The 21968-nt window shown below is 42.3% G+C and overlaps 1 protein-coding gene and 1 non-coding gene across 2 annotated transcripts in view; one reads left to right on the top strand and one right to left on the bottom strand.

Moving 5' to 3' along the window:
* The window catches only part of tmem132e (transmembrane protein 132E), a 449773-nt gene that overhangs the window by 280319 nt on the left and 147486 nt on the right, over positions 1-21968 (bottom strand). The gene's annotated exons all lie outside the window — the stretch shown is intronic.
* Positions 8228-8346, top strand: LOC114921257 (5S ribosomal RNA). The gene has a single exon (XR_003809550.1). It is a non-coding gene; the product is annotated as a 5S ribosomal RNA (ribosomal RNA).

The raw sequence follows: 21968 nt of genomic DNA, 5'->3' as shown, positions 1-21968 counted from the left end.
GTGACAAGGAAACTGTACCTCTCCGAGTGTGCCCGTCTCCCGTGGAGGTATAATTAATTGTGCTTGGCTCTTGTTTCACAAGAGGCGATATGAATACAGTATTAGTCATTAATTGGAGAGGATGGTTGGTGGCTGCGTTGAGAGATGTGAACAAAAGATGACAGAGAAGGAGAATTAGTTTCTCACCTTTGTTGGGCTGCAGATCTGAAAAAGGCTGGGGGTGGGGTGGGGTGGGGTGGGGGGGGGAGCTTGTGTACACTTCACAACTAATTGAAGCAACAGCTGCCAAATATGGACAGATCTGCTTTGTAGCACACTAAATAAAAAAGGCTCCATGATTACAATGCAATCAGATACTGATTGGAAATCCTCGAGGGGCACGGCGGAGTAAGCAGTCATTTTAGCTCAGGGCGCCGCATGATTGCAGCTATTGAGGAGAAGTTTTTTTTTTTAAAACGCATTTGGCAAAAGTCAAACATCTCTTTCCTTTTTGTCTGTTTATGAACTCTCACTTTTAAACACAGTCAACACCTGAGATGCTCAAAAACACAAGCGAGAGCCCTGAAATTATAATTATTACAGTCGCTGAAGGAGCTGATGGAGCTCAGAGGGATTCAGGAGTGGGTTCATGGGTGTTAGCGACACGAGGATCATATTGTTGATGAAATAACCGCTAATTTGCCCGGAGTGTGTGTGTGTGAGCTAATAATGCTAATTCGTTGAAACCTCTTGCATGAAAGTGTCTTCTTTTCATCATTCCTCCCACAACATTGCACAACACTTCTCGTATATAGGCTGCAAGGTGGTGCCATGTGAGTATTTGTATGCACACACACAAATACCCTGAAGATCATCATAAATACCCTAATGTGCTAATGAAATGAGGAAATGCTGGACCTGAGCGATGAAGGGAGCTGGAGCAGGTCTCTTAGTTGTTGCAGTATAATGAGGCTGGTGTGTGATTGACCTTGCTTGAATGGCATTGCTAATAAAGCCACAAGGAACCACAATCAGGGCCATTTAATCTGCAGGGTGTACAGCTCCTGATACATCAAATTTGTGATGCTTTCGTTATTTAGCAGCGTCTGTGATTAGAGAAACAACCCTGAGCAGGTTAAAGCGAGTTCAGTGGCTTCAAAACCTTTTCCTTGGCACTTTATGAAACCTGTGACTCTTTTTTCAGCACTTCGTTATACACTCTGCTGAAAGCTAAGCTCTGCAACAGCTTAATCGGGGGAACACTCCTAATCCTGCTACAAGCCTTGACAAACTGCCCTGCCAAACATCAAGTTTTTGTGACACATCCCCTTCCATTTATATCTCACCGCTTACATGACCCAGCAGCACCAGCGGCAGTCAGAACTACGCTACAGATACCAGGGCTGAGGAAGGAAGGAAGAAACGAGGAAGTGCTAAACATCTGCAATTCCTTGAGTGGCCACTTGAGGCTGGCTCAAGAGCGACTCAATCCTGATTACCCCAAATTAAAACAGTTAAAATACCGAACCTCACAGGAGAAATAAACCTAGAAGAAAACTATTTTGGGTCTCTAAAGCAGTCTTGGTCTGTCTAATTTCTAGGGGATTGGACAATTTACTTAAAAATCGAATTTTATCACAATTCATGGGCGTCGATTCAATTTGCATTGTGATCATAAAGTATTAAGACTCAACTTTTGTCTTTTTAAACCAAAACAAAAGTCAAATCATGCAACAGGAGAGTCGAACATCATGAGAAATGTTTCCAAAAACGATGCACATCACATGCCAGTCATTCAGTCTTAGCTTTTTTATCACTCAGCTGCAACATCCCGGTGATCTCATTCTCTCATTCACACTTCCTCTGTGATGATTATCTGACAAGTATCTGTTGTCTTAGTAACCTAGGCGCCACGTCTCACCCCATCATGGACATGATTGGTTGCCATGGAGCCGCAACCTTCAGAAACTTGCTGAACAGTTTTATGCAGTTCACCCACCGCTCGCCCACCAATACAAAGAAGTGGAGGCCGCTAACTATAGCCCTGTTTCCACCAAGTGGTCCGGTTTGGTTCAGCTCGGTACGGTAAACCTTGATCTTGCTTGTGTTTCCACAGCCAACCGTACCCTTATTTGGTAAGCAGAGACCGTGCCAGCTATGTAATAGAGTGACATCATAGCAGCCCAACACAGTGTAGCCCACCATTAATTAAGTCAAACGAAGAAGAAGAACAGGGACACTGTAAACGAAGGGACCCTGTAGGTTTGGATCGGTACCCTAGACACCCCAAAAGAAGGGTACCAAAAAAGTAGGATGGAACAGATGCCTTATCTTGGTACCATTCCCAACTTGCGACGATGGAAACAAATCTATTTTTGAGGCTAATACAATGCTAACCTAGCTTACTTACCAGCTAACCCAGTAGCGCAGTGAGTTTTGCTAACTTGGCCTTAGTCAACCCATACCTCCTCTCTGGCTCACACTTTGATTATTGTTATTTCTGGCTGCAGAAAACCAACATGGCGGCAGCTAAAAAGGCCAATCTGGAGGCTTGAACAACGCAGTTAACAGTCCGCTGATCACAGTGTGCTGCTAGCTCTCAGGTACAGTAAAAGGTGCCAAGTTATCCAATCACAGCTCCAATCTGCTGCACTTCTCTGTCACTGTATTCAGCCCGGCATATGACTTCACCCAGCAGACTTCCCGTAGTTTCCTAGCAGTACTTGACTCCTTTTGTGATCACATGGTGAAGAGGCTTTTTGTCATCTGTATTGAAGAGCCTGTGGAGTAGTCTTCCTGCGCTCTCGAGGCAGGAATTACACTGTGAAGAAGCTTTTCTTTCTTTTCTTGAAACAATGCAAGGCGGGTGGGAAGAGAGCAGCCGAGCACCCCGTGGTCGGTGATGGAGACAGTAATTGGTGATACGCCTCACTAACCTCATAGCGAAGGTGTAACGATGGGTGATGGAGTGACATATGGTGGCGATGAGGAGCAAGGGGACCAATTTATAACATGTGAGAAGCTCCAGGAGAAAAGCTCGATCCCCTCTCTGGACTATTAGAGAGTACAAAAGGGGTTTCTTGAATTCTGTTAGTGTGTTCGTTACATTCATGGTGAGTTCAATGATGTGTTTTTTTTTTTAAGCAATGCAGGCAGAAGACTCTGGACTTTGTCTGTTGCGTCACTTCTAACATCAAAACTGAAGTACCTCAGCGTGCAGCTTCATCGACTGCACCGGACATTTGAACAAATGTTTATGGCCGTCTGCTGAGCGGTAATAAGAGAATGCTTTTAAGAGGAAGTTAAATGACTCGGAGGCGGATACATCTGGCTGTAGATGTTCTGCCTGATGTGTCTGTGGATGGAACATTTGCTGTTCGGATTTGGTATTTGTGTCTTTTAATGTCTAATGTATTTTTGTATTTGAATGCTCGGCTGCTCGTTGTCCGTGTGAAGCTTGGTTAAGGTTTTGCTGCCTGTTTTGGGCAGGACACTCTTAAAAGGAAGAGATTTTTTAATCTCAATGAGTTTCTTTCCTGGTTAAATAAAAATAAAAAATAAAAAATAAAAAGAATGAATTTGGTGTTTTCGACGTTTGCTCCATCATGAGGTTGGTCCAAAGTGCAATATATGGATTTGTATGGTGTACTATCTAAGTCATATACTTCTATACACTTTGTTTCAGTCCTCTGTTGTAGACGTCCTGATACCTGAGGTCTGACACAATGCGTTTATCAGGAGCTGTGTCTGGAATCACACACTACTCACGATACAGTAAACTATAAGGACTGTGCCATTCTGTAGCATTGTACAAATGATGAGTGATCATTATCATACCCTATATATGAGGGTACTCATTGCATCCCACAATCCACATGAAAAGTATATGGGCCATGTACTTATAAGTTTTTTCCCTATATATATTGTACCATATCTGTTCTATCTGTTTTGTTAAACCTTTTTTTTGTAATGGGACTGCACTTTGAACTAATTCAGTAGAATGCCCCATATACAGCTGATGGTAACTATCCAGGTAAAATATATTGCATTGCAAAGCTTTAGTAGGTGGAAGGTGACGTTACACACGGGGGGATGACGAGAGGAGCGTGACCAGAAACACTCTTCAGTACCATTTGTTTTTCAGTCAAAGGACCATTAGTCTGTAAGTTGGAATAAATGAGTTGTGACGCAGTGTATCATTATTATATTTCATTGTTTAGTTCACAGTGGTTAGCGCTGTTACCTCACAGCGAGGAGGTTACATAATACACAAATTACATAATGCAAATACTACAATTCTACAATTCACTTAGCAGAAGGCAGACCAGAGGCAAAGCACAACATTGAGGGCAGTTCTTGAGAGCTCTAATCAGTATAGAAACCATCTTATAAGTCATTGTTATCAAACAAAAACCATCGTCATTACCATCATCATCATCAATAATATGGAGACCATCATCATTAAGTTAGTAGGTATTCATGAAAGAGCTGGGTCTTTAGCTTTTTCTTAAAGGTGCAGAGGGACTCTGCAGATCACATGGAGTTTGGAAGTTCATTCCACCACCGGGGGGCGACAGTACTATATGTATCATGGAGACAGAACGGGTAATTAAATGCTTTTCATTCATGTGTGTGCACACTAATGCCTCATGCCACGCCTGCATAAACCAGAACCCTAATCTGGGCCTCACCAGTCAAAAAGGTCTGGATACGCTCTTCCCTTAGAGGATACAGTCTCTGACTTTTTCTCTTGTTTGAAATTCAGGTAAATCCATTCACCATGAGCTATCAACGTCTGTCTACACATGCACATATTCTGTATTATATCTACAAGTCTAACAAACGTACATTATTATTGTCCTTGTAATATTATACACATTATTTTATGACTGTTTTTTTCCTGCCATCTGCTGGTGATTTGGGCAGATGGCTGTTCAAGGTGAGTCTGGTTCTGCTCGAGGTGTCTGCCTCTTTAAGGACATTTTTTTCTCACCACTGTAACTTTGCTAAATGTTGCTTCATGCTGTGCTCACAATGGGATTAATGATGGGTCTTTGTGGAAAATAAAACCAAGACTTGCTCTTTTGTAAAGTAACATTTGTTGTGAATTGATGCTTGATTGATTTTTATTGCAATGTTCTGTTTCTGATTCTTAAAGCATTTTCTTGCTCTTATATTCAGCATAATTAGTTTTAGTTTTGCAGCATTAATATCTCTCTCTGTTTGTAGAAACCTGCCTTGCAGACCTGAGTCTAATTCTGCATGTCAGTATCAAGTTGCAGCTGTACAAGCATCTCTACCTCGCATGCAGCTGACCGCTGAACAACATGCCAGCAGTCAGAGTCCAAAATCTTTCTGACATGAAATAGAACAATAAATCTGTCTGTGTCTCGCACAAACACACACACACCGGCCGGAGAATACAAGATCGCTCCTGACAGCCAGTCATGTTGGGCTGCTCTACCTGGCCTTCTGTCAAAGGTAAAGCACTCCACGTCAGATCTGTTAGAGTCCGCTTACATCAACAAGTGGAAAGCACGTCAAAGGCAACCATCCAGCTAAAACTAATGTGAGGTTTTGCTTTTTTGACAAACTCTAAAGCTTCTCAAAAACTCTGAAGACTATTTTCCCTCCACAGAAACAAAACTTTAGTGAAAACGATTTGACAATCAGGGCCGTTAATTGTGGGGTTGTTGACACATTTTCAGCTTTTATTCAAGCCTTGTCAAAAATCATAAGCAGTTGTGTCATTTTGTAGGGAGATTTTCAGAACACAATGTGAATTATTTTTTCATTTTAATCAACCTGAAAACTAGGGTTATGCTTTCAATTTTCCCGTCCCACCTGCATGACATCAGCCCTGAATGACACCCCTTCTCCTGATGAGACAGGATATTAACCACGTCCAACTTCACTGCAGATAAAAAAATCAGTTTCAACACAGAGTTTATCATTTTATGAACACAGCCAGGGCCTTGAAAACGGAAGGCTTAAGATGTTGAGACTGATGGAAAAACATGTCCAAGGAAAACACAAAGTTAAGCTGTGTCCACAAAGTGTGACACAAAGACCTTGTGGGGTGACTTCCTGATGAAGGTCGAGTGAAACAAAATCAGACAGTCAGGGCACATATGAGCTAAAAAAGCAAAAAACTGTTGGTAAATGGGCACACGGTATAAGGTGAGGAATCGGCTGCTCACAAAGCCTAGATTGATCTTTAAACACGGACTCTTCTGGCCTGGACGCGGCTGAGCCGTTTCTCATCCTTTGGCACAACAAAGCGCCTCATCCATCTGATCACAGGGGCTTAGGTGGGCTCAGGGCTTTTTCCACAGTTCTCCAGATACACGACGAAGTATTCGTGCTGCAACTTAAGCCACGGCCCTTTAACTTTCTCCACATTGTTGGCCGTCTCGTATTCATGAAATGCTGCGGCGGGAGATGGGGAAATCTGCAGTGAAAATTGGGCTTGATTAAGCTGGCAGTGAAAGTGATGCTGGTCTCAAGACGCAAACTCCTCTTTCAGCTCGGAGCCATTATCACAATTATCTATTTTCAGCAGCCTAGTCTTTGCTTTTTATCAGCCAGGATGCTGCTGCTACTGCTACTGCTAAAAGTAAGCACACGTCTCAAATGAGATCCAAACTCTAACCTTGATAAGTGCATAAAACTGCCAAAGACCGGCTCCACTCAGAGCAGTAAATATGAGGCAGTGGGAACACAACAAGCTACAAGCCTCTCTCTCTCTCTCTCTCTGTCTGTCTCTCTCTCACAGGTACTCAAAGGGTTTGGCAGGGAGCCACTTTGGACAGAACAAATCATCAGCAGCAGCTGCACTTATCTATGGACTTTTTTTTTTTTTCTGTCCTCTCACAAAATGAGGTGAATAAAAAAGCCAACTGTGTCCTGCACTTTCCCCCCCCCATCATATCCATCTTAATCATGCAGCATGCAGCTAAACAACAGAAACATGGACGCCTTCTGTTGGCGTCCATGGTGAAATATTTTGTACCGGCTGGCAGACTGAAGTGTAATTAAAAAGGTTAATGGTTTTAATCGCTGCAATTCTTCATCCCAGTCCAAGTGTCCCTGAGTGACGCGTGAAATGTAATTCTATGTTGAAGCTCTGCTCATTTGGTGTTTTTATGATATTTCATAACCAGACAAAGCTGATTGCCACATATGGGCGACAAAAATATTTGGCACATTATTTAACCTTTTTGTTCAATTAAAAACAAATTGCTTCACGCAATTAAGAAACTTTGAGGGGCAATTTTTGTGTTAGCATCAGCTAACAAGGCTGCACGGTGGTTAGCGCTGTTGTTGCACCCTTGAAATGAAACGGTCAGAACTCGTCCATCTTCACTTTTAGCAACGTTTATTAAAGAAATGCTCCACAGCTTTACACACGCTTTGTTTTTCAGCCTACACACACCTCAGTGTCTTCTTCACTGCGCCTCCCTTAAAGGGCCAGCGTCTTTATCTTAACAGGTAGATAAAACACACAGTACTGTTTATAATGTTTGATTTGACTAATGATCTTAGAAATATAAATGAACTTAAATACTTCTGGAAATTAAATTAGTTTAACTAGACACACTGATATATATATAAAAACATTGAAAATATGAAAAAGCATTTTCAGCGTGTTACACTGTCGCCTCACAGTGAGGAGGTTCCTGGTTTGAATCCCCGTCCTTCAGGAGCCTCTCTGTGAGGAGGTTCCTGGTTTGAATCCCCGTCCTTCAGGAGCCTCTCTGTGAGGAGTCTGCATGTTCCCCCCTGTGCATGTGTGGGTTCTCTCCTGGTTCTCCGACTTCCTCCCACAGTCCAAAGACATGCTCGTTAGGTTAACTGCTGACTCTAAATTGCCCGTAGTTGGCTGGTTGTCTGTCTCTATATGTCGGCCTTGTGGTTGACCTGGGACCAGTCTAGGGTGTAACCCCGCCTTTCGCCCAATGCCAGCTCTCAGCTCCAGACCCCAAATGTAAAAAAAAGCGGTATAGATAATGGATTTATGGATCAGCTAACAAATTAAGACACATTTCCCGGTACATCTGTGAGATATTGTGCCCACCCTGGAGGACAATGCACAGGCCATCAATCAATCATTATTTGTAAAGTGCCAATTCATAACATCAAGTGTAATCTCAAGACGCTTTAAAAAACAGCATATGGGATAATATGCAGGAAGGATTTCTCCTTCAGTTCCTCGCGTTCCTGTTGTCCACACTTCCTGTCCTGTATGGCTTACGGCCATACCACCCTGAACACACCCGATCTCGTCCGATCTCGGAAGCTAAGCAGGGTCGGGCCCGGTTAGTACTTGGATGGGAAACCGCCTGGGAATACCAGGTGCTGTAAGCTTTTTGTTTTTTTAATTGCCCCCCGGGGACAAATAAAGTTTTTTTGAATTGAATTTGAATTGAATTGTCCACTGAGGTGGAGGTCGGAGCAGGCGGTGCATGAATGAAGACGGCGGTGGTCACTGTTATAACCGCTAGTGCAATCATAAAAACAAACAGAAACTGCAGCTCACTGCTGCTGGACTGACTACAAAGACAAGGAAAGGTAGAGAAGAACAAGCTGGAAAGACGCTGAAATCCACAGGACACTTCAGGCAACTTCCAAAAGTGAACGTCTATCCCTCTGAGTTGCAATATTTCACCTGCTTTCTAAAAAACAACAAGAACTTTCTGATACCATCTGCAAATTCAAGCCAAAATTTCCACCAGCATGAGAAAAAAGAAAACTCTTAACTCATTATTGCTCAGGAGTCGAGGGAGCAGCCCACTCTGAGGATACGTGAAGAGCTCAAATCAGACGTCAAAGGAACAATAAAACCCAAGCACAAACGAGACCGTGCACGCTGCTTGTTGGTGCGGTTTGACTTTTTGACTTTTCGATGTCAACATGGTTAATATCTTCCAACAGTGTTGTGCATACAGCGGAGGATTTGGTCGACCTCCTCTTTGTGTTAATGAGATCTCACTCTGCATCGTGCCTGTCAAAGAGCATTATTTTACCCTGCACACTTACATCATTTCAAACAGTTTAACAATCCCATACTGACAGATTTTTATTTAAATCAGAGTTAACATTTGGCCGGACGACCACGCAGTGCGCTTGTTGCCCTGAAACCTTGCTTTGTATTTGGCATGCAGATCCCCCCCCTGATCCGGCTCACTTCATGTCAGCGGAGCCAAGTAGCAGCAAGAGATCAGTGCTTGAGAAATTTTAACTCTGATGCCCAGAAATTATGTAATGTCTCATCAGGAAGCCACTCACAGTATGCAGCTATTTACCAAACCCTGCAGGACTGTGGAGCTTCTTTATTTATTTATTTTTTACTACAAAACATAATAGAGAAAGAAAGACAATGTGAGTCATCAGACGGAGCAACTTTTTATTTCTGCTCCGGATATATATGTGAGCAGAATTTAGATTAAGAGCCGGGGGGGGGGGGGTTTACATGAAACATTGCCCTGTTTCCCTCACATCCACTGACAAATGACTCCAATCCCTCTAAACTAAATTGATCAACAATATTTGTCAATTTCTAATGTTTAAATCTTCAAAAATCCAGAGCTCTGCTTGGATAGCCAGGCGTCCCTCTTCCTTTCATCCTCACTCGAGCGGCCGGCTGCAGGATTTTCCAACTCAGACATGTGAGCCCACCAGAGGCCCTCGGAACGATACCGCATTCGTTTGTAGATAAATTTATGATGTCTCATAAATTTCAATTGGAAATATGTACCCGTGGAAATGTGTTTGTGTTGCTGTTAGCTATGAATCCTCTCGCTCTCTCTTCTGCGCGCTCTGGCATTTTTCTGATGCTGGCACATCCTGCTGATATTGCTCCGCTGCTTTGTAGTTACCCTCACACACACACACACACATTTGCATTACATTTCAGGCTATCTTCGATGTTTTTTGGGATCATTTGCATGATGTTGTTTGCTATATGACAGGGTGTGCACTTGACTGGGTCGGAACTTGAAAGAGGGGGGGTTGGTATGCTGAATCATGGAGGGGGGGATCACTGTGATGGATGCCGGGAGTCAGTACAATCTGTTCATTCCTCCAAAAATACGCTCATTCTCCTGATAACACAAAATAATTTGAATTATCTCTTTAGGAGGCTAAAAGCAATATTTCCTCCTCTTTGCACAAATTGACCTTATCTCTGGTGAGCTGATAGTGAGAGCAGGAAGGACATGAGTAGTGTGAAACATTTTGAATGTGGTTACTGAAAGAGCCCGAGTACCTCCTCACAGCCCTGAACATATCACATGAAATATACATTATAGTGTACAGCACATATGTACTGCATGGACAGTACAGTATCAATGACACTTGTAGCTCCTCTCTATGTTCTTTAATAGAGTCGAAACAGAAATGGGATTTTTGAGACTGAAATGGAAGCTTATGAGACAGGGAGAACCCAAAACTACAAATATGGAGGCCAATATATTCACTTTGGAGACTAGAATAGAAGGTTTATGACGACTAATTACCCTCCAATGATGAGAAAAGTCCATCCTCTCCGTCTTCTGCCTGCTCCACTTTTCAAAAAATGTGTGCTCAAACAGGCCATTTGGAGATTTTCCCTTCATGACATCACAAAGGGCAGTAGCCCCTCCCCCAGGTGGGTGACACTCCCACAGCTAGGTGTTTGTTCTGCCCTCTGAGTCTGCCTTCTCACTGTAAACAATAGGACATGGAGCGAGAAAGACCGAGTACATCCAAGCCCTTCCAGAGAGGGGGCGTGGTCAGACACAGCTCATTTACATATTTAAAGGTACAGACACAGAAACAGCCTGTTCTGAGCAGGGCTGAAATAGAGGGCATGATGATATACAGGATCAGCGTGGATTTAGAACAACGAGGGAGCTCTGAGACTTATTTAAACTGGTTGAAGAGGAGGAGAATATGTGACCTTTAATTTTCTTGAGCTTCAACCTCTGAAAGCACCGCCTGCTGGAGGGAGTCGCTGATTTACAGAAACACCAAAGAAGAAAAAGTGGTCCATTTTTTTGTTTGGATCTATTAACTCACTGTTTGCCAAGAAAAAGTGAGTCTATGTTTCAAACAGCAATCCAAACACTAGAACTGTCATTTTAGAGAATAAAATAAACCACATCTTTACTAAATACATCGACGGTAATGTGACAGACTGCAGCTTTAACTTCCAATCAAACAGTTTTGGAGCCTGTAATGTTCCCGAACAATCTGCTCTCACAGATGGGATACAAGGCTGTGTAAGAGCCATCAATACATGTGATCAAGTGTCGCTGTCCCATTGTAAAGCACTTAGAAAATGATTTACCTCCAGCTGCTCGGCACGGCATCATAAACCTGGGAAACAACAACTGGAAAAACAGCGAGTGATCTCATTCATCGCCTCCACCGAAATGACAGCAGACTGAGGAGAGGTCGCCTTCCATCTGCACGGATAAAGGTGGCTGTCATTAATCTGCTCACACCTTTCAGCTCAGCGTCTAATTGGCTTCTGCTAATGTGATGGAGAAGAAATAAAACACCGTTCTATGAAGGCTGAGTTTTGCTGATGTCGGTGTGATGAGATTAGAAAGGGTCATCAGGAGCAGATTCAAAGTGATTAGAGTAAGCAGCTGTCATAGTTTCTTTCACTAAAGAAGAATTAATAAATTCCTAAAAGTCTTTTGTCTACAAAAGAGGAATACGGTATCACTTACCCAAACCAGAAGCCAAGGTTTCTACAACTCTACAATTCACTTAGCAGACGCTTTTATCCAAAGCGACGTACATCAGAGAGTAAGAACAACACAAGCAAGGATCTAGAAAAAAAAGGGAACAATGTGAGTAAGAGCAAACGATCAGCTTTGAGTCTGATTGGACACACAGGTGCTGACAGGAAGTGACCAGAGGCAAAGCACAACATTGAGGGCAGTTCTTGAGAGCTCTAATCAGTATAGAAACCATCTTATAAGTCATCATTATCAAACAAAAACCATCGTCACAACCATCATCATCATCAATAATATGGAGACCATCATCATTAAGTTAGTAGGTATTCATGAAAGAGCTGGCTCTTTAGCTTTTTCTTAAAGGTGCAGAGGGACTCTGCAGATCACATGGAGTTTGGAAGTTCATTCCACCACCGGGGGGCGACAGAGGAGAAGAGTCTAGTCAGAGACTTAGGACCCTGTTGTGAAGGTTGGATCAGACGCCTTTCATTGGCAGAGCGTAGGGGAGGGGGGGGGGGGGGGGGGGGAGTGTAGACCTGGATCAGAGAGTTAAAGTAAGGAGGAGACGTTTCTGTGTCTGTTTTGTAAGCGAGCAGCGGAGTTTTAAATTTGATGCGAGCAGTAACTGGGAGCCAGTGTAAGGAGATGAACAGAGGAGTGACATGTGCTCTTTCAGGAAGGTTAAAGACCAGTCGTGCTGCTGCATTTTGTATCATTTGCAGAGGTTTGATGTAGGAATGTAGGAAGACCAGCCAGTAGAGAGTTGTAATAGTCGATGCTTGATATCACAAGAGCCTGTACCAGGAGCTGTGTAGCGTGTTCTGACAGGTAAGGTCTGATCTTCTTGATGTTGTACAGGGCAAATCGACATGACCGGAAGAAAAGCTTTAAGTTTGATTGGACACACAAGTGCTGACAGAAATTGAGCACTTTCTTATGTTTCATTTAGATATATCGTCATCAACAACATCCATTCCTCGATTAATGGCCAATTTAGTGTTGATAAAACGATGTCAGATGTTGTATTCACATTTTAAACAGTTTTGGCCTCATAAGAACAACTCTAGTAATGGTATCTTGTGAAAGGAAAGGGTTAAAAGAAAGAAAAAACATGGTTTAGATCAACTCTACCACACATCCTGTAATCGAATGGATCAAAAGATCAACTGATATGTGCTATGAATGTCAGACAGAGCTAGCAAACCAAATTTCACATTCAGCCTAAGTTAAATAAAGATATCATCCTGTTCCCCCTCTAAACTGATTAATTGGTCGATGCCAAATATCCATCTCGTCCCATGATCTGTGGTGAACTGCTGCTGACATTTGCCAGATTACATCCATGGCCTGATATCCACACTGGCCTCCCCTGAATGATTGACCACGAGGCAGTGCTGCACTCACGCTTCATCTAAGAAATCCCCAGTGAGCCCTCCATCATCCTGCAGCATTTCCTGAGCTCAGCCGCTGCGTCTCGCCATCTCCAAGAGACTCCACGGGCTCCATCATTTCCTGCCTGTTTCCGTTGCAGTTGAACAACATCTCACTGCTCCAGCTTTACTCAGCATCGAAATATTCAGTCAGAAATTCAGCCTAGAAACAGAAGGATTTGATGATGATAACATCAACGTGGCAAATGGGAAATGAATCATGATTTTTAAGCACACAAGATAATCCACACCTCCATACCTTACCTTCAACCGTAACCACAAACCAATGTGTGCAATTAAAATCAGCATGTGGCAGGAAATGAAACCGAAGTTGTTATTTGAAATGACACACTTGTAAAATATAAATGAGGACTCCAGCTGAGAGGTCACCATTGGAGGACTGATTCAGTAGAGCCAAGCCAGGCAGTGACCTCTGTGTTGAAAAATGAAGCCAATGCAAAAGTGCAAAGAAAAAATTAAATAAATGTAGTTCCTCAAGTGTCCACTAGAAGCTGACTCCAAAAGCCAAGGAGTCCCCATTGAGTCCTGTGTTAAAATGCTCACTTTAACAGAGGGAATTAACATATTTACAGCCTGCTACAAATAACACATTTGGTAGCAATCGCTCAGTTTTTTTATCGCACACATTTTTTTAAACTCACCCGCTTGGTTTTTATTAAACCTAAGAGTTATTCATACATTTGCATATGAACTGAGTTGACTGACAGGAAGGTGTCATTAACTCTGAGTTAGCATCCTTGACTGTATGGCCCTGTGTGGCTTCTATATATCTCATTAAATGTGGCATAGGAAGAAGGAGACCTGCATTTTACTTATCATGTTACTTCAGCATCTTTTGCACTATTCACCACTGCACTGTTTCATATTTAGTCATGTAAATATTAGTCTTTTCTTATTCTGTTTATTGTTGATATTTAATGTTGTACTTGTTCATAAGAGAGCACAGTTCACCAAAGTTAAATTCCTTGTGTGTGTAAGCATACCTGGCAAATAAATCTGATTTTGATTCTGATGCTGAAGAGTGAGCTACAGTAAGTTTAGAGCAGAGATCACTCCAAACATGGAGAGCCTGTGACCCCTAAGCTTGACCCAGTATAAGGTTACACAAGTACGCTGTATATGTATCCTAAATGGAGACTCTAAATCTAACTGGAGAGCTCCAGAAACTCCATCACAGTGATCACTGTGAGGGAACATTTTCAGCTTTACATTTTCCTCTAAGTCCTCTCACAAAATTTGTGCTGCTTTGCTAACAGTTAAAAAACGGTGTGTATTGTTTTTGTCAAGCCATAACCCTTTGGACTTATTAGTGTGTATATACCCGCCCAAGCTAGCTCCCATTTCAACATAACAGATCCAAACAGGCCTGGTTCCTCTCACCTGTCTTCTATCCACTGTGTCTCCCTGAAAACATGACTCACCAACAGTAATCACAAAAGAGTGTTGGATCCATTCATAACATTAAGAAGTCAAACGGTGACAGCGTCGACCGCACGACAGCGGGGCCGCAGAAACCCTCAGCCCAAGCTCTACGAGTCCGTTAAAGCAAGCTGACAGCTCAGGAGTCCCGCACAGCCAGATAAATAGATAAAAGCTCCCAGCGACAGGGAGCCTGAGAGCTGTATGACATTTGTCTGGGATTTGTCTTGTGTGAGCAAAATAAAGTGACTACAATAAAGAGGAGGGGGAGGACGAGGAGGAGGAGAGCGGTGGCATTATTTGGTCCACAGAAAGAAAACGCCTGAATCATCTGAGAGGAAAAAAGAAACACTTACTACAAAATGAATCCTCTTGAGACGGACTGACAAAGACAAAAAATGGATGTTCGCGGATAATTGGCAACCTGCGTCTTTCCCTCTAATGAAGATTAATGTTGACACAAACAAGGAGGGAATCAAAGATGACTGTCACTCCGGGATTTAATAGAGAAAACAATCCCGAAACAATGCAGGACGCTGCACCACCTTCAGGCATCACAAGCTGCACTTTTTATTTTTAATCGGAATCAAACTCAATTTGGAGTGCATGCGAAATCACCCACTATACGCAGTTAGTCCACTCGTTGTATCCCACAATGCATTGTGAAAAGTAGTGTACAACCAAATGGTAGCTCACTACCGAGCAATATATCCCATCATGCATAGCAGACTGCTCTCAGACCAACGAGAGAAGCGACCAGCGTCAAAACAGAAAAACAATAAAGTTCATATTTGGAGCGTTTTTACTGAAATCTGTGATCTGTTAGTCTTGATCCTCAGCTGGAGTTAAGCTGCACGTTTTAGTTGAGCGACAACAATGGCGTCAATATCGGCGGCCGGCGAGTCAGCGAGTAGTGTCTGAAATGTGTTTTTTATTTTTCCCAATGAGTGCACTACATATAACTCACTCTATAGTGATTAGGGAGGAGGGACTGAGGGAGTGATTTCAGAGCCTTGGTCAAAGCACAAAGTCAAAAACTGCAGAAAGACCAGCAGAAGAAAAAAGAAGGTGTTCTTTTTTTTTTACGGCTGGCTTCTTTGATTGTTGTGGTGTAAAAAACGAGCTCTGTGTCCGTGCTTGAAAGAAGTCGATTTCACTTTCTCGTGTAGGATGCAGAAACTGGAGTTCCACTGCAGGGCGGGCTGGGAGTATTTTATACACTGCTGCATATGGAGGTGTAATCCAATCCGTGTCCCCGGCAGTGTGTCGCCCTCAGGTGACTCCAGCACAGATGTTTAATCACAGGCACGGCGGGGGGGGGGGACACCGGATTGGAATTGAGTGGGTGGTGGGATGGAGATGGAGATGGAGATGGAGATGGAGATGGAGATGGAGATGGAGATGGAGATGGAGATGGAGGGGAATACCAACGCAGGATGATGATCTATAAACATGTTGATGTTCACCAACCGAGAGAAAACATCGAGCAGAGCTGACTGTCATGAATAAGTTTAAGAGTTAACAAAGGAAAGTGAGGAATGAAGTGTTGATGTTTGAAAAGGACTCAGTTTGGGAACCGGGCGGTCACTGGTTCAAGTCCCGGTGCAGACTAAAATATGGACGTTGGTCCGATAGCTGGAAGAGGTGACAGGGTCACTTCCCGAGTACTGTTGAGGTGTCCTTATGCTCCCTGTGTAATTCTGACATCTCTCCACTAATGCATGTCCACAGGTTCTATTTGTGCATGTGTGTGTGTTTCAGGCCTGTGTGTGTGTGTGTGTGTGTGTGTGTGTGAGAAGCATTTCTCTAAAATAACAGTGTAAACCAGAATGTCCCTCAGGGATTAATAAAGTATGTTAAGTAGGTTGGACATGCTCTGTTACACTTTCTGCTTCAGATTCTTTACATAGGGCTCAAAATGTTTCTGCCTATTACATTTTTTTTTTTTAAATCTTTAACATATATATCTTTGATTGCACAGCCACAAATTTGCACAGCTCTGGAAAACCCTCTATATCGTCATTGCACATTTACCACTGTCATCACTGTTTTTACATCTCTTACCTCCAGAAAGTATTTTTACATTCAGTTGAAACGCCTGAATAAATGTTGCATTTCAGTTTTCATTTTTTTAACCAGTAAGAATGTTACGTTACATCCTTAATGCATAAATCTCTTCTTATTCTTGTTTTTTTAAATATTTTAAGTGATTATTTACTATGTATCTATTCTTATATTGTTTTATTTGCTCTGCTGCTGTAACACCACAATGTCCCAGTTTGGGATCAACAAAGTCATTCTATTCTATTGTAAATGTGGTGAGGATGTTTGACTGGCTGGTGATATATATTTTTGGTGGGGGATTTTCAGTCCATGTCTTTGTGTTGCTTCTGAAGCAGCACCTCTGGGTGCAGGGAGGAGACCTCTGCCTGCTCCTGTTTGGCCCTGCTGGCTCCGTCTGCCTGCCCCGGGCTGCTTCCATCTTCACACACCAAATGCTAGCAGTCTGCTGCTCCTCCTCCTCCTCCTCCTCCTCCTCCTCCTCCTCACAAAGTCGCAGCAAAAGTCGAGATGTAAAGCTGGAAACGAGAGGGAGCGTTCACATGACACACACTTCCTGAATCAGAGCGAGAGCAGGTAGGCAGGCAGGATACACGTGCTGATTGGATGAAGAGGAGTGACAGCGTTTATAAAAATTAGATTTGATAGAGCAGGAATAGAGAGAGAGAGAGAGAGAGAGAGAGAGAGATCAAGCTCAATACACAGGTAAGTGTTTCCAAAATTAGATAAGAGGAAAGAGTGAGAGCAGGAAGTGCAGGCGAGCTTTTAATACATTAGATCAGACGTGTGATAGCAGAGCAGGACGAGTCGTTGTGTTGAAAAGGATTCTGATCATATCGCATTTTTCTAACAACACACTTAATTTCTGTTTAAGTATAAAGTAAACAGCTGATACACTGATGTGGACGCTGATAATCAGATATGGCGTTTACAGGATGTCTTCTGTCTTTGACGGATTTTTTTATAAGAACGATGAAATTATCTGAAATCTGTTCGACATTTTGACAGATTTCAGTCTCGATCGGCACACACTGTACGGGGTGAGATTTTTTTTTTATAACGCATCCGTGTTGATTCTATGAAGGATAAGAGTCTAACTTTAGATTCTGGTCCTGAATGCTCTGGATTTGTTTGGACCAGAGGAGGTGAGGCGGTTTTAAGGCGACCCCCACACGGCCGTTTTGGACGCCGCTCTGGGATTAATGCTCAACAAAAAGAATATCAGAATCAGAAATACTTTATTAATCCCAGAGGGAAATTCGGTCATTACAGTTGCTCCTCTATACATATATATATATATATATATATATATATATATATATGTATATATATATACAATATAGCAGTAATATAGCAGTATAGAAATCTATGGATGAAGCCATGGAAACGGCTTGAGAAGCGGCTGTACATATTAAAGCTTGCATCCCAGGTTGTCTATTTTTTCTTTCCAGATTTATGGGAATTATTCAGCTAAAGATTTTGTTCTTTTTAAACTTGACTGTTTTTTCTTCATTTGTTCTTTTTCCTCACGTCAGACGAGCCAGTTTGAAAATCTGACTTTAACAATAATCTGAGGTGAGAAACATTTCTTCAAACAAATGATGAAGAAGATCTTTGTCTGCTGGAAGTGTGAATACAAAACTGTGAAATGTTTGTTATCACAGTTTAGGAAGAGATGCATCTGTTTTGTCTTCTCAGTTTGTTGTTTCCTGCAGAGTAGCTGAGAGTGACAGCAGTGAGTCACATTTATCCCGACACCTTATAAAAACACTTGGGCTGCAATTAAAATTAAAGTCAGGGTTGGTGTTTTCCTCCAGATCCACTTTTTAAAGATTCTGGTGTAAATTGTCTTTATGTCCTGACAGAAATGAATAACTCATGTTCTCTGAAAAAGGAACAAAGAGAATCCATCATCTGTATCAGTTTGGAAGTCTGTAAAAACTTCAACCAATGTCTGCCACGAGGTACCAATCTGATGAACCAATCAGACGCCTCCCTGTCTCCCTGCTCACTCTCTACACTCAAAGCTCGTCACCGATGACTTTAGGAGTTTATACTGAGAGTTTACTGACCGCTGAATGAGACATGAGACGACGTAGTTTCTACACAATGACAGAGATGAGCTGAGGTCCACTTCTGGAGAGACGGCGCTCGTGCATGTAAGTGAGGGGGCGTGGCTTAAGAGGGAGCACAGAGGGGAGGAGGTGCAGACGGAGCACTGAGGGAATGCTACTTTCAAAATCATGCTAGTTTTCAAATATTACCAACCCTGCCTTTGATTAAGGTTTGAAGGTCTTCAGTGTCTCCCTGTAGTCTCAGTGATGGAAAAGAAGGACACTGCTGCATCTTTGAATGTCTCATTTCACTTTAACAATCTCTCATGACAGCTCAGCTGACGAGTCCAAAGTCATATCCACCTTATGACATCACACATCGACCTTATGACATCACACAGGAGGAATGTTGTGAACGCACCTTTTCAAATAGTAAATTATAAACATGTTTAATATTCTTTCTGACCATCCTACAACATTTTATTCTTCTCTAAAGTCAGGTCTACTCACAAGAGAGTTCAAGATAAATCTTATTAATCCATGAGGAGAAATTCAGTTTCCACACACAAACAGGAACATACAGACATGCAGGGATGGAGAGATGTCAGGACTCTGGCTGTGTGTGTGTGTGTGTGTGTGTGTGTGTGTGTGTGTGTGTGTGTGTGTGTGTGTGTGTGTGTGTGTGTGTTGTGTCCCTAAGAGATCATAATTATGCTAAATCTGACGTGCCAGACAAGTTATGACTTATTAAACATTGACTCCTAATAACAGCTGTCAGCAGCTTGACTGGAAGGCATCAGCAGGAAACAGCACACGCTAGTATCATCTTTAAACGTCTCCACTGAGTCCCGGTCTGTTCTGAACCAATTCCAGCTCACTAAATGTTCAGATGTCATATTTGTCCTTTTTCCGTCTCCCAGCACACGTTGAAGGTGATTGTTTGCTAGCTGAAGAGTCAGGCTGTCAGCCCTGACTGATTGATGGAAAATACTCTTTTGTGTTCTTTAAAATACTGGAAATAATGCGGAGGTGATGTTCAGCTTTTCTTCTGTTTCCTCAACATTCAGATCTCAGTGAGTCAAAACACAGCCTGAATCCTGTAATTAGCCGTCTGGGGACTGTGTGTTTATTTTTTTTTTTATCTCAGGTATTCAGACAGAAGATATGCTTGACAGAACTCTACATATATATTGTTAAAGTTATTATTAGTCATCAATTTAAGGTTTATTTTAACTTCAATGTGTTCTTGTAAAAAGATAATTCAGTCCAATCTCTCGTCAGCTGATTATTCAAGATCCTCTCGCTTTAAGTCGTCACTCTAAATCTCAGAAATAAAAAAGATCTGGATGATATGATGAATGATCAGGCCCTGTTTAGTATGTAGGACCAAGCGTTTCACATCTGGCTGCTTCATGAGCGCAATCAAATCAATCAGATCCTCCAATGTGGAAACACGTTGTCACATACGTTTCCAATGTGCGACGACGAGCAAGCGCTGAGTGGGAGTGTTAATGAGTGTGAAATACGTCCAGCTCTCTCTCTCTCGCTGGATGCAGCCTCTCTCTGCTTAATTTGCCTGCTGAGAATAATGGAGCACTTAGAAGACAATGGCTGGCTTCATTGCGATGACACGCTGAATGTGGCCTTACACGCAGAGGGGAGGGAGTGCATCACTGACGGATGAAGAAGGAACTTCAAATTGGCACATGAAAAACAGGGGGCGCAGGTGGCCAAGCGGTTAGGCTGGGCCCAATGTACGAGGGCTAGAGTCCTCCAAGTGGGAAGCCGGGTCGAGTCCGACCTATGGCTCTTTTCCTGCATGTCATTCCCCCACTCTCACTGCATACTCTATCCACTGTCTAAGAGAGATTAGAAACATCCAGCAGTTCTGGTGATACATGAGATATTTAACACTTTATGTGTATCTGCTGCCTCACCTGCCATTTGAAATGCATTTATACAAATTTAAAGACCTGAGACTGTTTGTCATTGAGCAATATGGACGCCTCCAGGAGTACCTTTGTTTTGGGGAGCGTGCCTATGTTCTCACATTTCTATATTCCCACATTTCTATATTCCCACATTTCTATATTCCCACATTTCTATGTTCCCACATTTCTATATTCCCACATTTCTATATTCCCACATTTCTATATTCCCACATTTCTATGTTCCCACATTTCTATATTCCCACATTTCTATATTCCCACATTTCTATATTCCCACATTTCTATATTCCCACATTTCTATATTCCCACATTTCTATGTTCCCACATTTCCTTTTTCATAAATTTGTATCAGATTTTATCCCCCTTTCTCCCAATTTGGTCGCCAATTACACCCAACCTGTTATCCAGTAGCAATGGACTACGGATGGAATGTGGCTTTTAGTTAAATCTGGTGCACCCATCTCTTTGTTTATTGCAAACATTTAATGTAAGTAAGTGCACATTGTCCTTTTAAGAAATTTTAAGAAAAATCTTGGAAATGTGGGAACATTACCAGAGAAAGAAAGAAGAAAAGGAGGGAGCTGGCGAAGGCATTTGAACCCAATAAGAACTTGTAAACAAACTTATTTCAGTCGGCTCCAAAGGCTGATGGGAGCCAGGCATATGGAGCTAAATGTTAGCCAGGAGGCTAGCGCTAACAGTACTGATCAAATGTGCATACTTTGATTTAAATCATATCCTTGGAGGGTCTGTTCATTGGGCTTTTCAGGCGACTGGTTCTGATATTACTACGGGGCTGACGGGAAAAAGTCGAGGTGAAGTTTGGAGAAAAACTTGTCCGTTTGTGTTCACTCATACCAGATGAATATCTAACTCTTTCCAGGAGTTTTATGCATGTGTGAAAACACCATTCACACTTATGTTTTGGTTTTTAAAACAATAACAACCATAAAGCTGTCACATATAAAACTTGTAGGTCTGTGGATGCTCTACAAACAGAATCATCTTTTTAGATTGGAAGATTTAAAGTTAAAGACCCTTTTTGAAGCCGTTAATATCTGTGCTCAAATCCAAGTTCTTTCAATAAAATTGTGTATTTTTCACTCATATTTCCAGGACATGCTGTAGTCTTCTAAATGGCAGAGCAGCTGCACAGAATATCAGCTGATCTGAAGCTGGTTAAGAAGCAGGTTTACACAGCTTAGACGACCATTATGCACTCAGATGTGCTTGAAAAGATTATGAAAAAAAGGTTTCTCCACCGCCGTGTTACACCACGTTAAAGCTGAGTCCTAAAAGGGCCTGCGTTTGAAGCGGTTACATGAG

The sequence above is a fragment of the Labrus bergylta genome, chromosome 14, assembly GCF_963930695.1.
Source record: "Labrus bergylta chromosome 14, fLabBer1.1, whole genome shotgun sequence".
Taxonomy (NCBI): Eukaryota; Metazoa; Chordata; class Actinopteri; order Labriformes; family Labridae; genus Labrus; species Labrus bergylta.
The sequence above is the reverse complement of the archived record's forward strand: the minus strand, read 5'-3'. Positions and strand labels throughout refer to the sequence as shown.